This window comes from Chelonoidis abingdonii, chromosome 5, assembly GCF_003597395.2.
Source record: "Chelonoidis abingdonii isolate Lonesome George chromosome 5, CheloAbing_2.0, whole genome shotgun sequence".
NCBI lineage: Eukaryota > Metazoa > Chordata > Testudines > Testudinidae > Chelonoidis > Chelonoidis abingdonii.
The window spans coordinates 47,197,126-47,215,312 of record NC_133773.1 but is presented as its reverse complement, the minus strand read 5'-3'; the positions used below and the strand labels follow the sequence as shown (position 1 = coordinate 47,215,312).

Genomic DNA, 18,187 nt, shown 5'->3' with positions numbered 1-18,187 from the left:
TGGCTCCTTAGGTATTTAAGACATTTTATCCAGTATTTTCTTTTTTGACTCAACAACTGATCCTTGATTCACCGCTTACCAATTTTTGGTCATCCTAAATTCATGATTATTAAGTTGTTAAACAATTTAGGATTATTTTGGTTATAGCATTAAAAACCTATGGTATTTTCTTCCCACCCACCTGCAGAGGAGCATGCATGCCAGTCACATAGAAGATCTAAAGATAGATGTCTATATCAAGTTAACATTTCACAGCTCTGCATGTAAAAAGGACAAACTAGAATTCAGAATGAGCTGTGGGAGCAGACATGATGTATCTGACTTTTATTTCAATGCCTTGTATATGTTAGATCATTTTATACTGATTTAATAAATGCAACAGCTTAAAGCTTAAATGATTAAAAATGGATATGCAGTTAAGAATGAACATATTAAAAGTAAAAGTCCTACTCACATTTAACTGTTAAAAAATAGGAAAATTGTAATGAGGCTTATGCTTCGGAGAGAGGATTGTGCAAGTTAATGTAAGTAATGAACCTTTCATGTGAAATGATGTAGTGTCACAACTCATTTGCATCCTACTTAAAGTGTAATTAAGTTTCCCTGACAGCATGGCTTATGGCTGAAAGAACAGACCTGGCTGTTGAATTAATCCAGAATCCCTCTAGTTAATAACACTCTGCAAAAAGAACTTTATACACTTTCATTTAAAGTTCCTAAACTCACATTTAAGGTGACATTATAAGGAATGCAGGAGAAGGCTTTAAAGACATTGGGCCAAATTCAGCTCTGGAGCCGATTTCACTAGGAGTTGTGCCTACTTAATCCAAGATCATATTTTGTCCAGCTTCTAGAAAAGCACATAACTGGGCAATATACTTAACTACACTGTGTTTCCATTTTGTCTCATTGTTGGACTACTGGTATATGAACTCCAAAATCCACTTTACTTGAGTCTGAAAAGTTCTAAACTCAGAAAAGTTCTAAGATCAGCAAATGATGTGGAATGCCCGTAGGCAGGAAAATAAACTGATTATCACCTGCTTCATGGACTGCAGTATTTTATCAATGCCTGACAACTGGATAAGATAGCATAAAACAGCTTGTATGGTCGGTAATATTCCAGTGAAAATTACCCTGAAAAACAGCATTTGTAAAGGAAAAAGACCCTACAATCAACGCTAGTACTTCCAGATATCTATAAAAATCTAAGTTCAAAACAGAGTAGTTATTAACAGACCACTTACAGCAATTCTGCTTAGGTACTTCAAGCAATCATGATTGGTTTTGATGCTACTGGAACTAACAGCTTATCTTTTATTAACTAGATCACCTCTAACAACAGTGAAAGATTTCCAATCTGTAGTTTAATTTGATTTCTTTCAGTGGGGTAGAGTGGAATTCATCGTTTGTAGAAGCAGCAAAGCTTTCAGCCTCTAGAACCTACAGATCTTTTGAGATCCATGTTGCTCCAGGGGAAAGGTCAGCTTGCCACAGACATTTCCCAGCACCAAAGTGAAGAGCTCCACTGTGGCAAGTTATGGAGCTGTCTGGAAAGAGAAAACTCATGCATGAGAGCTCCACTTCCTTCATTATGTTTTTATTATTTGTCTTAGAGTAGCACCCATTAACCCTACCCAGTGTCCCGCTATCGTGCAAGGCACTGTGCAAAACACATAATTAAAAGGCAGCATCTGCCCTAAAATTTTACAGTCTAAATCCTTTACTTTCTTTTCTGTAAGATTTCCTCTAAGAGTTGAGTAACTGTGGTGCCCCCTTATTTTGTTTTGGGGCAAAAATTCTCCTTATAATCCAAAAAGAGTAATTGTGTGGTGTGGGAACCTGAAAAGAATAGAATCATTTTTGTAGAGGTGAAAGTAATTATTGTACGATATAGTGCCTTAGTTTATGTCTTTATGCTGATCTCCAGCTTCATCCTCTGAGACCACCACGAGTCTGCATCATGGTCCCTTTAAAAAAAAAACTTTCCAGACACACTGATATTCCTCTATCAAAGGTAATACCTGGTTTTAGTAACTCCCCCAATAGTATTCCCCCAAAAGTCACACTGAAATATATTACATGGTAATCTGCAAAGTGACACTTCAAACCAGAGAAGGGAAAAATACCATAATGGCTATAATCAGACAGCCTTCAGCTGCTAGACAGGGACACTTCTCTCCCACACCCACACTAGGAAGTGTTTTTTGTGACTACAGAGCTTACCTGTGCCAGACACTTTTCTTGTCTGCTGGCGTCTAGCTTACAAATATTAGTATCATTTGTATTTTGTAGACAGATCAAAATAATTTAATTGGTTTCTATTAACTTTATAAGAGGTGTTTTAGGAAGATAAAACATGCCTTGAAAGAGTGGTTAAAACACCCATTATCCCCTTTTTATCATTTAATTGTTAAAAAGAATCAATATAAAACAAAACATTATCAAAAGAAACAGCCTCTTAAAATTATTTCTTTTAATTGCCACATCAATTTGAAGCCGTGACAGAATACAACTTAGTTCCAGCAATTTGAAAACAGATTTTTAAGTAGTTGGGGGGGGGGGGTTGTTTTTTGCTGGAGTTTGTTTTGTTTTGTTTTGTTTTTTAAATAACTGTGTTTGTGATTTAGAGAGTTACTTGATTGTAGACACTGATTAAGCTATTTCCACAGGTCTGATGCAGGTTGCTCCCAGTTCTCTCCCATAATCCACTTTAGACTGAACCTTTTGAAATACTCCAGATGATAGCTATAGGTGAGAAACAGGCAAAAAAAAAAAAAAGCAACTTGTAAGTAAAAAATAAAAGTTACAACATCCATTTTAATAATAAACTTCAAAATGAATGGTTTGCTGCAAAGGTGAGCTGGAACATTACCCCCCAGCTACAATGTAAAGACACCGTAAGGAACCTTTTTGGCAGGCAAAGATTGCTGAAGTTTAGGGAGAGCATGGTTGTGTCCTGCTCTGGGGTCAGGAGAGAGGGTGGAGTAGGAGCTTGTATAGTAGTTCTAGCCCACCTGCGTATTCTCTTGCATAGGGGGAATCCTCACAGGCTGGAACAAATGACTTTATGTCTGCTTTGCATCCAAAACAGCTCAAAGCAGCCAGAGCAGAGCTGCAAATCCAGCCCACAATTAAAAAAAAAAACAATCATGACCCACCTGGGACAAAAACATCAATGAGACTTCAATGGACTTCTTGTGCTTAAAATCAAGCACCTGCTTAGGTGCTTTTCTCAACCAGGGCTTTGTAAATTAGTACTGGGACCCTGAATTGGATCCATTAATGAATGGGGAAAAACTAGTGGAATATGCTCTTGTAGAGAAGCGATGACTCACCAATCCAGTGGCTCCTGCAGGTCATCCTGGGAATTAGCTCAATTCCAGCTTGGAGCGCCCTCTGCTGACCAGTGTCTCACCTGCCTCAGGCCCCGTGTCCCTGCTGGACCTCGGTGCCCCTTTACCTTTGGGTTCTGCCCTTGCAGTACTGCCAAACTCTGGGTCTCCCCTCCCAGGGAACCCCCAACCCTCGAAACCCACCTTGCCCCAGTGGCTACTGCCAGTCATCATTTGGCCCCCTTTCCTTGGGGCAGACTGCAGTCTGTAATGGCCACTCATCACTGGCAAGGGGGTAGGACCACCTGCCTCTACCTATTCTCAGGCTGCACCTCTGTAGCCCCAGTACCTTTGCAAAAGCAGCAGAGAATCCTGTGGCACCTTATAGACTAACAGACGTTTTGGAGCGTGAGCTTTCGTGGGTGAATACCCACTTCGTCAGACGCAGGTAGTGGAAATTTCCAGGGGCAGGTATATTATATGCTGCAAGCAAGCTAGAGATAACGAGGTTAGGTTTCAATCAGGGAGTATGAGGCCCTGTTCTAGGCAGTAGAGGTGTGAAACCAAGAGGAGGAGAAATGGTTCTGTAATTGGCAAGCCATTCACAGCTTTGTTTAGTCCAGAGCTGATGGTGTCAAATTGCAGTATGAACTGAAGCTCATCAGTTTTCTCTTTGAAGTCTGGTCCTGAAGTTTTTTTGCGTGCAGGCATGGCCACTTAAAGGTCTGCTCATAGTGTGGCCAGGGAGTTGAAGTGCTCTCCTACAGGTTTTGTATATTGTCATTCCTATATCTGATTGTGGTCCATTTATCCTTTTCCGTAGTGACTGTCAGTTTGGCGGTGATACATAGCAGAGGGGGCATTGCTGGCATATGATGGCGTATATTACATTGGTGGAGCAGTGAATGGCTGGCCATATTTACCGAACCAGTTTCTCCTCCTTTTGTTTTCCACCACCTCTACTGCTAGAACAGGGCCTCATCCTCCCTGATGGAAATAACCTCGTTTTATCTCTAGCTTGCTTGCTAGCATATATATACCTGCCCCTGGAAATTTCCACTACCTGCGTCTGACGAAGTGGGTATTCACCCACGAAAGCTCATGCTCCAAAACGTCTGTTAGTCTATAAGGTGACACAGGATTCTCTGCTGCTTTTACAGATCCAGACTAACATGGCTACCCCTCTGATACTTGAGTACCTTTGCAGGCCTTCACCAAGGCCTGCAGCCTGAGGGGTTACCAGGCTGGAGCTCCCTTGCGCTATTCCCTAGCGCTGCTCCAGTCCAGGTACCTTGCTCTCCAGCAGCTAGGCCCTCGCCTGCAGGGCTTGAGAGAGAGACTCCTCTCAGCTCCTGGCCCATAGCCCTCTTATCAGGGCCAGCTGGGCCCTAACTGAGCTGACCACACTTGTGGCTGCTTCCCCAATCAGTCTAGCTTGGTTGCTTGTAACCCCTGCCTATCAGAGTGGGGCAGCTGCCCTACAACAGCTCTACAGCTTGTTTGCATGTCACAGTATATTTCCTCTAGTATATATATTTCTCATAATTGTGAATGAAAAATACTTTTAAATAGGAAATTCTGTATTCTCATTAGCTGAAATGTATTATTTCAGACTACAGTCTGCCTCTGCTCTACGAGTTTCATCTAAACCCTATTAAAGTAAATGAAAGGACTTCCACTTCCAGACTTCAATGGGCTTTGGCTCAAGACTCAAAAGGCAGTTTCATAATTTCTATCAGTGTCACGCTGAAAGTATTTCACCACATTACACTGCAGTAGGAAGGATTTCTCATATTTGCTGTATTAGTAGTCACAGACAAAAGAGAAAACAAGCATAAATAAGATACTGGTTTTGTACTCACAAATTAGGCCCCTGTCCCTGTTCAATATCCTCTCTAGGTATTGGATAGAGTGCCTCATATGTTCTTCCAATCTCAGACCCATGGATGGCATATGAATTCATCTTGTCAACACCAGGTGGGAAATACCTCCAAGGAATAAGTGCTGTGCCATTCCATTTGTTCCAGTTTATGTCTGCTTTAAATATCAAGTCAAGTCCTTTCTTTACACAGGATTTAAAAAAAAAAATCAAAATGTCATCCTTGTTATTTAAATATAAAATTAATATCACTAAATATGTTGAACGAAGGCACCTTCAGACAAACATGAGTGTGTGTTTTTAATGATATAGATAAGGAATATTTATACATGACATTAGAATTAAGAATCTGTTAGCCACACTATCAGAGGCTCGTTCACTTGCACATCTAGCAATGTGATATATGCCATCATGTGCCAGCAATGCCTCCCTGCCATGTATATTAGCCAAACTGGACAGTCTCTACACAAAAGAATAAATGGACACAAATCAGACGTCAAGAATTATAACATTCAAAAACCAGTTGGAGATCACTTCAACTTCTCTGGTCACTCGATTACAGACCTCAAAGTCGCAATACTTCAACAAAAAAACTTCAAAAACAGACTCCAATGACAAACTGCAAAATTGGAATTAATTTGCAAACTGGACACCATTAAATTAGGCTTGAATAAAGACTGGGAGTGGATGGGTCATTACACAAAGTAAAACCTATTTCCCCACGCTAATTTTCCCCCTACTGTTACTCACACCCTCTTGTCAGCTGTTGAAAATGGGCGATCCTTATTATCACTACAAAAGTTTTTTTTCTCCTGCTGATAATAGCCCACCTTAACTGATTACTCTTGTTACAGTTAGTATGGTAACACCGTTTCATGTCCTCTGTGTATATATATCCTCCTACTGTATTTTCCACTGCATGCATCCGATGAAGTGGATTTTAGCCCACAAAAACTTATGCTCAAATAAATTTTTTGGTCTCTAAGGTGCTGCAAGTATTTCTTGTTCTTTGAATTTGTTAATGTTTCCATTAAAATATCAATTACTATTTCATAATTGTTTATCCATAATATATGGATTGTTTATCTCCCTCTAGTAATGAATTTGACATGTAAATTTAAAATAATGAAAACAAAAACAACTGAAGATATCTTCATGCAGCAAACAATGTAAATACATATGGAACAGAATTCTTGGCTATTACTTTTACAAGTAGAAACAGGTACAGGTGTTATAATACAAAACACAACTGAATTTGTCACAGAAATTGACATTGATTAGTTGGTGTCATTTTAATTGACTACCTATTTTCTTTCTCCAGACTGCAATGTTAATAATGCACTTCAGAAGGAATGTAATGCTTTTGATAAGGGGATCAGATTCTGCTAATCTAATCCTCAATAATCAATCCCTGCAGGACCATACAGCTTCATTCTTGAAGGATGCAGATAGATGAAAAAGTGTATTCATATTTTAATACTGAGACAGAATCCCTTGGTGAGTGAAGTTGTCCATGTGCTATCAAAACATTTCCAGGGTCCCAGATGTACTGCCTCACCTGGGTTACACGGCTGCATAGTTCTAATGGAATAGTGTTGCCATGGTCTCTTCCACTGTGTTTTCCCAGGACCCCAGGGTTTCACTTCACTCCACCATGCAAAGGAAGTATATATAAAAACTGATGCAGAACTTCTATAGGGTTCTATAAAATATTTTACGGTAGGGGTTAGCAAACATTTTTAGAGGGAGGGTGAACTACATTCTAACATGCAAATTGCACCATTTCACCTCCAAGTCCCAACTGCTTAGGCCAGTTCCCCTGCTAGTCTCATTCCCATGGACCACTTTCCTCCTATTTGAGATAGCACAAAACGCTTCCCTCACATTTTGATAAACACAGGTCTCTGATAACTACAGCAATTGTTTACATGAAAAAGTAACATTAAGAAATAAAGTAATGTATTTTTAGCTATATTTTAATACAATTTGGAAGCTGAAAATGAAGAGAAGCCAGCACAACACATCTAGCAAGCATTCCACAAACCACCAGTAAGTGCTCCAGGGACCCAAGTTTGGGGACATTTGTTCTAAAGTGACAACTATTGCGAAACAGGGTCACAAACCCCTTTTCAGTGGGAAACAGATACTGTTTTATCTTTTAATTGTTTTTAATGATACTGTAGGTTTTAAACCTTTTCACTACTTCCCATGGTTGTGTCATTGCTAGGTATTTCAGATATTACATAGCATACCCTCCAAAGAGTGCAGCCCTTCTCTTCAGAGCATTCAACACTCTTTCTGGAAAAATATTACTCTCAACTTTTCTACTCATCATCTGTACAATGGTCTAATAAAGTGGTAACACATTTGTGCATGAGTGCATGTATTCTTGGATTTACACATTATGTAAGGCACAGACTGTCACCATTCAAAAGAGACAGTAGCTAGCTGCTTGCTAAACCAGGGTTATACTCACTCTTATTATGTAAAGGTACAGAGTGAGCTTAAGGCTAGCTCCCATTCAAATTTGACCTAAAATCTTTAAAAGCTAAGGAGAACAGTGACTGTAGTTGCAGTTGGATGAAATTTAAGAAAAAAGAGTTTGTGGAACACGGTACATCGTCTTCCTAATTATTGCTTAAAGATTACAAGTAAGTCTATTAATTACAACTAAAGCAAATTCTCCTTCAACTCGACAGGCAGCCCTACTTCTTTTAGATGTTGAAGTCTTCAGTTCAGTTTCTAAAATAACTAGGTTTAAAAAAATCAGGAGACTTCTTGACTTGAGGATTAATCACTTGAACGGCTTTCAATATTCAACACTGTATGCATCAGAGGTTTACTTATTCTTTTTGAAATGTTCAATAATTTCTACAGAAAACCACAAATTTTTGACCTCTTTACAGAATACAATAGAAAATTTTGTCCTCCTGTAAACTTATATGAGAAATTTGAAGAGCCTATAGAAAGGATATCATTCTCTATTTAATTCTGTAGGTTTTTAGTGTAATTTCTATATATTCCTATTAACCCTATCATTGGTTGCCCTGATTTTATCTGGTGACTGTAGCAGCAATCAGAGGTACTATTGAAAAATTACTCTAACCTCTATGTACAATTTGAAGACCCATAGCCATGCAGCCATAAGAACGGCTGTACCGGGTCAGACCAAAGGTACATTTAGCCCAGTATCCCGTCTTCCGACAGTAGCCAATGACCGGTGCCCCAGAGGGAATGAACAGAGCAGGTAATCATCAAGTGATTCATCCCTTGTCGCCCATTCCCAGTTTCTGGCAAACCTTTTCATACTTCCCATGGCTGTGTCATTGCTAGGTCTTTCGGGTATTACACCTTCCCCTATACCTTGCCCCTTGAGCCATGTCCACAACACAAGAATAATAGAATTTAGTGGACAGAAAGCCTATAAATTGGCAGTCATAGTGTAGAATCTGGTTTAGCTGCTAAAGGAGTAGAGAACTATCACATTCTTGGCAAAATAAAGATGCACTGGGAAGTAACTGCAGGAAAAACCTTGAAGCGCATACAGAAAGGTGGGTGGCAAAGAGGGCTGCTGAGAAATTAAGTCAGCCATACCCTTAACTATAAATTGTGTGACCATGTAAAAAAAGATGCTAATATAATGTACATATGTGAAAAATGTTGATCTGAAATTTCCTGTCCTTTGTATGTGTAATATTCTCTGCTTAACATTGCCTTAAAATAGGTTTCTTGGGCATATTTTTCATTTACACTGAAGTACAGTAGGCTCTATGAGAATTTGTTTTCTCGCTTTTGTGTGAATCTTACCATTTGTGGGTATTACTCATTGGCAATTGAGAAATCTATTGTTATGACTCATACAGTGGAACTAGCCGTGCTTATTCATGTGGTCACTGACTCAGATGCAGAGAGAATGAATCCCTGCATTGATTCCTTAAAAGAACACAGTAACAAAAAGGTCAAGATATTTTGATGCGCTGAAGTAATTTATGTCAGTAAAACAAATTTTTCAGACTATATTATCCTCAATTACAACCAACTGAGCCGAGACAATGAAAACAAAAAATATACTGAACTGTGTTGAAAAATAATCATAACTGTATATTTCCACTGCATCATTTCCTGGTATGCCTGCACTGCACAGAAATTGAACTATGATTCCATGATTATAGTGGATTTTAAATCAACCTGACATTGGTATTTGAAAAAGAAATATGTTTCAAGTTTTCTACTATGCAGTCCAGATTTCTATACATGTCATTGTATATTGCAAACTAATGGACTGTAGAGAATGCAATAGCATTCTTTTGTTTATTGGACTAGTCTTTACAGATCAGGAAATTAAGTCAAATTATGTTCTGTCTTTGGGTGCTCATCTTGTACTTTAAGATGAAGTGACGTGAGGAAGAATAAATAGGCCATAATCTGATTAGTCTTGCACTGATGTAACTCCCTTGACTTCAGTGGAGTTACTTCTGATATATGCCATTGTATCTAAGAGGAATCTCAAGGCCAGTGTCTTTTCCTCTTCAAACAAACAGATCCACTTGTTCCTAAAAATCAAAAATAATTTGTTTCTCGCTGCTGGGAAAAGACTAGTATTGTAAACAGGAGACTATAGACATATAGTCTATAGACATGGCAATATTCTGTTAAGTTTAATTTTTCAAAACATGAAAAAGTAATTTCTTTATTTCCCCCTCCCCACACACACACACTTACTTTTAAATGTTCATAAGTAAAGGAACACTATCAAATTGAACATTAGTTAAATTAGTTTCACATATAACATCCGAGGCCTACAGTCAGTGTTTATGGTTTTAAAATTCACACCCTTGGTTTTGAAATTTCTCTCTCCCCTGTTACCCTGTGAAAGGCCCAAACATAACTGGATGATCTGCTGAACTATCTGACTCTACGGGGGAAACAATGAAACTGATTATACAAGTTAATTATGTACTAAAAAAACAATCCGATAGAACAAAAAGAAAACAGTCTCTCTCCTTCTCTTTAGCCTCAGTTATAGTAATCAGGTCTGTAACCACAGAAGTGTGATTTTTATGTTAAAGGAGTCCCTTTTTACAATAGCAATCTCTGGGTCGACCATTTCCTGGAAGTGAAACACCAGTTGCAGGAGACAAGGGACAACATAAATGTTAAGGCCCCTCACTCAGCCATCATTGCTTAAATATTAGCAATATTTCATCCCCCAGGGGCAAGTTCTGGGAGTTTTGCGATTTATTTCAACAGGAGCAGGACTGGGACTTTAACTACAAGAACGTTTTTTAAAATTGCACTTTACTCACCTTAAAAATCCTTTGTCAATACAGGAGGTGAACATTTTCTGATGAATTCTCACAAAGGTACAGAGCTTAATGCTAAATCAAACATCATTACTACAGTGTACGGACCTTACGAAATCCATCTGCCAAAGATTTCATGCAAAACAGAAATCCTGTTCAACTCAACAGAAGCCTGAAGTGCAATATTCAGTTAACTGACACTGTGAGCCAACAGTAGAAGTATCTGTGCAATCTAGACAAGTATTCCAAGGGATATTAGACTGCTCAATATTTAAATATTAATAAAAATAAATAAAAAGGTCTAAAGTGGCATCAGTCACTTACATGGTGTAACCAAATTTTGTGTAAGAATGTGTCTAGTGGTGAATTTTTTTATTATTAAATTTGATGGTTATATCCATGGAACCAATTTACAACTGATTAGCAGGCATACATGTATTACTCAAATAAACTGTACTATTCCTATCATTTATGTTACAAGAATAACACAAATGATAAAGTGAAATTTATTGTACCTGATTATGACCAAGAAAAAAAACAATGAAAGGGGAAAAAGGATAAAGAGAGCAATGACTGCAATTTGCAAACCTGTCAGTAAAAAAAAAAGTGGAAATCCATTAATTTTTAAAAGATATTACAGAAATTGTTTTACCATGATTATTCTCAATCTATCTTTCAAAATCATTTTTAAAAACAAATGACCTGTATTTAATCTTGAAGCTAGTATTCCTCAGACAGAGACCTACCATGAAGTGAAATAGTTGGCAAAGTGAGCAACAAGAATAAAATGGACACCATTTTGTGTCTTCCTAGGACTCATATTGAGAAATAAAATTATTTTATTCTCATTGTAAAAAAATCACGTAAAGCGAGAAAACATATTTTATAGTCATTTTTTAAATGTTTTCATTTTCAGAAAAGAGCCTTAGGGATTTTTCCTTTTTTAAACATATTTTAAAAATTGTTTTATTGTATTTCTTTTTCATCTCCCACAAAGTAGTAAAAAACAAATTAAAATATAATGTAGACTATGAACATCAGGTCCCTATACAATATTCACTTCCTGAGCTTAAGGAAGTCTGGAAATGTTACAGTGGTCCTTTCTGAAATGAACCTGTCAAAACCAGTCTATGACAGCCAGAATTTCAAAAGTGTTCAGCTCCCATATAAGCACCTAAATAAAGTGTCCAAATCTCCTTTAAAGATGATCTGCAATGGAAAGATATGACTTTGTATCATTTTCTTTATATTTCATAAAGAAGCTGAAAGTCTTCACACATTGGAGCATGTATCTTATCCATTTATTTGTCTAATCTCCCTTTTGTACTGGATCCATTATTGTGATATCTCGGTAAACTTGATTAACTGGGATGAGAAGAGGTCTTAATACAAATTGTTTTTAACAACCTGAATATTGTTCCTATTCATTAACTATCGTCCTATATCAACTGTGAAAAAAGTCTCTGTAAAAAGATTCAGCACACCTGCCAATTCATCTAACGGCTAAGGGAGCTCCTAATACACTTTGTGTTACCCCACAAGTTTACCAACAACATTTCTTCGAAATTAAGACAACAGAAGGAGATTAAATTTAATAGTGCAAAGTGCAAGATCATGCACTTAGGAACTAACAACAAGAATTTTTGCTATAAGATGGGGATCTATCAGTTGGACTTGACAGAGGAGGGGAAAGATCAGGGAGTACTGGTTGACCACAGAATGACTATGAGCTGCCAGTGTGATGTGGCTGTGAAAAAGGCTAATGCAGTCCTAGGATGCATCAGGCGAGGTATTTCCAGTAGAGATAGGGAAGTGTTAGTACCATTATACAAGGCACTGTTGAGACCTCTTCTGGAATATTGTGTGCAATTCTGGTCTCCTATGTTTAAGAAAGATGACTTCAAACTGGAACAGGTGCAGAGAAGGGCTACTAAGATGATCAGAGAAATGGAAAACCTACCTTATGAGAGGGGACTCAAAGAGCTTGGCTTGTTTACCCTAACCAAAAGAAGGCTGAGAGGATATAAATTGCCCATCAACAAGTTTAGACTTGAAATTAGACGAAGGTTTCTAACCATTAGGGGAGTGAAGTTCTGTAACACCCTTCCATGGGGAACAGTGTGGGCAAAAAACCTAACTGGTTTAAAGACTGAGTTTGATAAGTTTATGGAGGGAATAGTACAATTAGACCGCTTACAATGGCATGTAGCTAATCTGTGACTACTAACAGCAAATATCTCCGACATATCTCCATATACCAATTTGTGGGGGAGGAACAGCTCAGTGGTTTGGGCATTGGCCTGCTAAACCCAGGGTTTTGTGAGTTCAATACTTGAGGGGGCCACTTAGGGAGCTGGAGCAAAAATCAGTTGGGATTGGGCCTGCTTTGAGCAGTGAGTTGGACTAGATGACCTCCTGAGGTCCCTTCCATCCCTGATAATCTATGAATTATGATGATGATAATGGACACTAGATGAGGAGGCCTCTAAGTTCGACAGAGAATTATTTTCCCGGTGTCTGGTTCATGGGTCTTGCCCACATGCTCAGGGTCTAACTGATCACCACATTTGGAGTTGAGAAGGAATTTTCCCCTAGGTCAGATTGGCAGAAACTGTGGGGAAGGAGGTTCACCTTCCTCTGCAGCATGGAGCATGGCCCACTGGCCAATTTAAACTAGTGTAAATGGTGGATTCTCTGTAACTTGAAGTGTTTGAATCGCGATTTGATGATTTCAATAACTCAACCAAGGTTATTGGTGTATTCCAGGAGTGGGTGCGCAAGGTTCTGTGGCCTGAAATGTGCAATAGGTCAGACTAGATGATCACGATCATCTCTTCTGGCCTTAAAGTCTGAGATTGTTCATTTACATGGATAAGAAGGAAATCCAGTTATAACAGTCAACGCTAATAAAGCATATTGGAAGAAAGATAAAACGTCATGGGTCAGGGTGTAAGACAATCTTAAACTGTTAAGGGTTAAGAGGAAGCCTTTATGGAAAGCAGATTACTCAATATTTGCATACTGCGCAGTTCATATGCCTTCCTCTGAAACATTTGGTACTGGCCATTGTCACGGACAGGATACACTGCTCTACAGCCAAAATGCTTCTGAAATAAATGTAGTCAAACTTTACTAATTCTGGGTCACTGAGAATGAAAATGATGCTTAAAATTGTTGATTGGCTCTAGTCTAGCTGTTGGGCTCCGGACTACAGCAGTGGAATCTCTTGGCAGGTGATGTTAGGGTTTCCATGTTCCGTGACCGTCAAAAGGATCTTGTCCCATTCTTCTTCATGGAAGGTGATCTTGTAGCCTGCAACAACATCGACGGTGTGATGGCAGCCCTCAACATCGTTCACGATCCAGATGAGTGGAGACTGTTCATTGATTCATCGAAGACGAGTCTTAAAGCTGTTTTGCTGCATAATGGCAATGTTTTGCCATCAATTCCAGTTGGTCATGCAGTCCATATGAAGGAAACCTATGACAACATGAAACAACTTTTGAGGTGCATAAACTATGACCAACATCAGTGGCAGCTTTGTGGCGATTTGAAGGTTGTTGCTCTCTTGCTTGGTCTGCAGACTGGATACACAAAGTACTGCTGTTTTCTCTGCGAATGGGATAGTCGTGCAAGAGATTCCCACTACATCAAGAAAGATTGGCCACTCCGACAGTCATTGGAGCCTGGGAGGAAAAGTGTTCAGCATCCACCACTTGTTGAATCAAGGAAGATTTTGTTACCACCCTTACACATCAAGCTGGGTCTGATGAAGAACTTTGTCAAGGCCATTGACAAAACACAAGAAGCTTTCAAGTACCTCCGTGGAAAATTTCCAAGGTTAAGTGAAGCTAAGATAAAGGAAGGTGTCTTTGTTGGTCCTCAGATTCGTGAACTTCTTCGAGATGATGCATTTGACCATGCACTGCGTGGCAAGGAAAAGACGGCATGGAAAGCCTTCCAGTTAGTGGCAATAAATTTTCTCGGAAACAACAAGGCAGACAACTACAGGTTGTTGGTGGAAAACCTCCTCAAGGCATACAAAAGCCTTGGTTGCAACATGTCACTAAAGATACATTTTTTGCACTCTCATCTAGATTTTTTTCCACCGAACTGCGGAGCAGTGAGCGACGAGCACGGCGAGCGATTTCACCAGGACATTGCAACAATGGAGAAACGCTATCAGGGCAAATGGAGCCCATCAATGCTTGCAGACTATTGCTGGACAGTGACAAGAGATGCTCCATTTAATGAATACAAGAGACAAGCCAAGAAGCGCCGAGTAGACACTGAATAGGACTAAACTATGTACATAATAGTTTTTTGCCTTTTGTTTCATAATAAATTTTATTTATATAACCCTTTTGCTGATTTTTAAAGTGTTACATAAACAGGACAGGTGAAATATTATCATGTAAAGCAACCATAAACACATGAAAAGACCTAGGTTTACAATTTATGATTAAAACTCTACTATCTACACAATATACATAGACATAAAATGTAAAAACTTAAATATCTTAGAAACAGTAGCCAATCAGTTGTTTTAATTGTCATATTTGAATTCAGCACATCAAAATACATAATAAATACCACATTTTATCTCTGAAGCAGACGACTTCTCAAAAATTGTAGACCAGTGATACTAGACTAAAATGGCTATTGGTCAGAACAAGTATAGCAGCTCCTGTTTTCCTACTTTCTTAACACTAGAGAAGGTTAGACTTTAATATTTCTAACATTAAAAACAGCAGGAAAAACATTAAAAATAAAGCAACACTTCTAGGTCTTCTCTATATACCATAAAGATTTTTAAAAAGGAACAAACTCAATTTCTCTTTTCTTTTTGGGATCACCTTTACAGATTTTTCCACTGCAAACATTTAGAGGAAAACCATCCATATTCAGGGGTAGACAATCTTACAATCTGCCCTTAATAATCTGCCTCTGGAATATTTCAGTTCTTTTCCTTGCTTCCCTCTTGCTCTAGCAGAGAAGTAAACTGCACCATATGCCTTCTTCTGGAGCAGCTCACTTTCCCCTGTGTGCCATCTCAGCTTTGCCAGCCAACACATTGAGGGGGCAGAACCAAGACTCAGCCCATTCCCAGACCCTGCTAACTAATTCTCCATTCCCCCGCACAGGAAGAGGAATAGCATCTTGGTGGTAGTTGCTCTCTCCTTCAAACTATGAGCAGCAAGTACAGGTGAATCAAGGGTTTTCGTAGGCCCATTTGTTCCCTTGTGTGAATGCACAGATAGGGTCGTGATCTGGACCTCACTTTTTCACATAGTTGCAAACGGGTATATTATGTAAATCTTCACTATCTTCACTCATGTGTGCCTATTTCTGCAAGCACAACCTAGGCACCTAGTTTTGAGCATTTAGTTCAAAATATTTTATGTTCTACATCAGAGGTTTCCAATCTGTAAGCTACATAACACTTACTGGTAGTCTGTGGAAAGCTGGCTGGTCACTTGCTGTTGGATCTCCTGCTTGTTTCCAAATATTATAGTGCATTTGAGACAACTAAAAATGCATTAAATACTTCTCTAACGATACTTGCTACAAAGATAATAGCTGTAGTTTAAAGATTATGAATTGGTAAGGAAGGGAGTGAAGGATAGTCCACAAAACATATTCACTAATAATTAAGGCTATGATTTAGTCACAGAGGTCACGGCAGTCATGGATTCCGTGACTTTACTGGACCTCCGTGACTTCGACAGCTTCAACTGTCTGCTGGAGCTGGGGCTATGCTCCCCACATAACCCCGCCATTGGGACTGCAGCTGGGACTGTGTGCTCCTGCCCCATGATGGGGGGAAGCACCTGCTGCAACACTTGCAATAGGGCCACAGCAGGGGCCATGCGGCATGGGTCGCAGTAGGGGCTGTGCACTTCTGCCACACAGCTCGTACAGTTATTTTTAATAAAAGTTAGGGACAGGTCACGGGCTCCGTGAAGTTGTGTTTGTTGTCTGTGACCTGTCCATGACTTTTACTAAAAATAATCATGACAAAAATCTTAGCCTTACTAATAATATATGGTCCATTCTGCGAAATAAGTTTGAGAATCTTTGTTCTAAGCTATAAAACCAGCCTGCACAGGGAACACAAGCTAATTCCTGCCCTGTAAGGTGCTGAGTTCCTTCTGTGAGACACATCATTGAGAGCTGAGGAGAGATGGCACCATGCAGGAAGTACCTTGCAGAATCAAGCCCTAAAATCCCTGTCCCTGGAACTTTTTTGACATCATTGAGATCAGAGAACAAATATAGTAATAAACATAAGACACAAAGATCAAAAATAATAATATTGCCAACTAGAAAAACAGTAAAATTAGTGCTGAAAGATACCTTATTTTCTGAAGAGATATTATAAGCAACTGAGTACAAGGGAAGACACCATAACAAGTACTAAAAAAAAAGCTGTGTTTGGTTTGCATTTTATCATAAAATGTTTCTGTGGAACATTACTCACTTCAAAACAGTTTCCTCCAGAGAGCAATAATACAAGATGTTACCATGCCTAGCCAAAGACAAACATGAGGGAAAAAAAGAGAATTTCAATTATAATGTCAAAACAAATTCCATAACTAGCTCAGAGTACTCCCTTGTAAAATATTGAAGAATTTAATATAACATCTAATCTCATCTTCAACTAATCAGAAGCTTGTTCCCTGAAGACTCCAGTCAAGTTGACTGATCTATCCTAATTCCCACTGGTAATGGAAGTGACAAGCATATGCATTCACACACTTTATTCTAATGGGGATAAAATAGACCACTACCTTTAGATTACAACAGTAATCAGTTCAAATTAAAATGGTACCCAAATTTAAGTTATGTCTAGACACAGAGAATAAATCAAAACTTCATCATCTAACTTTTTTGCTACATCAGAAGTTAATTACTACACAGGAAAATAAATTTAAAGACCAGCTGCTTGGATTCATTTTAATAATGTTCATCACATTGTAAATAATCTGTGATGAATTCTATAAACAAGTGCCCCAAAGATAGAGAGATTTCAGCATCCTACCAGCCCACGATCAATGTAACATCTTATTTCACATAAAGGGAGATATATCTTTATCATTTATGTCAGTGTTAAATAAATAACTTCCATTTACTCATACCTCTGTTTACAAACTCAGTAAACAAACTCCCCCTTCTCCGTAAACATGAAGAAGGTATGATTACTTGATCTTTCAATAATTATATATATTTTAATTAATATGTTCTAGTTAGTTGCTTAGAGACCCACAGTTAATAATACAGCTTGATCCAGATGTGGTGACAACTTGCAGCATATTGTATGCTTTTTAAAATGCTGTGCCTCTATAGATGTGATATAATATTTGCAGTATTTCATTTACAATAATGGGCTCTGAACCCAGGAGACACTGAGCACCCTCAATTCACCCAAGAGAACCCCATGAAATTTGAGGGTGCTTGGCAATCTGCAGAAGGTACTCAGCAACTCATAGAATCAGGACCAAAATTTGCAGAATTACGACTGATCAATTGAACCTGCAAAAAAAAAAAAAAAAAAAAAAAAGAAAAATCCAATCCCCCGCCCCCCCAAATGCATAGGAACACGGTCCTTGACCTACTCTTGTTGCGGAAAGTTAACAAGGTCTGTAAGCAGTGGAGTGGTTAATTTTCTA

General features: G+C 38.6%; 1 long non-coding RNA gene across 1 annotated transcript; it reads right to left on the bottom strand.

The window, feature by feature from the left end:
• Nucleotides 1-5,288: 5,288 nt before the first annotated feature.
• LOC142046882 (uncharacterized) lies at nt 5,289-17,274 on the bottom strand. The gene is made up of 3 exons (XR_012655945.1): nt 16,999-17,274; nt 6,773-6,916; nt 5,289-5,372 (listed from the first exon to the last, which is right to left on the bottom strand). It is a non-coding gene; the product is annotated as an uncharacterized LOC142046882 (long non-coding RNA).
• Nucleotides 17,275-18,187: the final 913 nt, after the last annotated feature.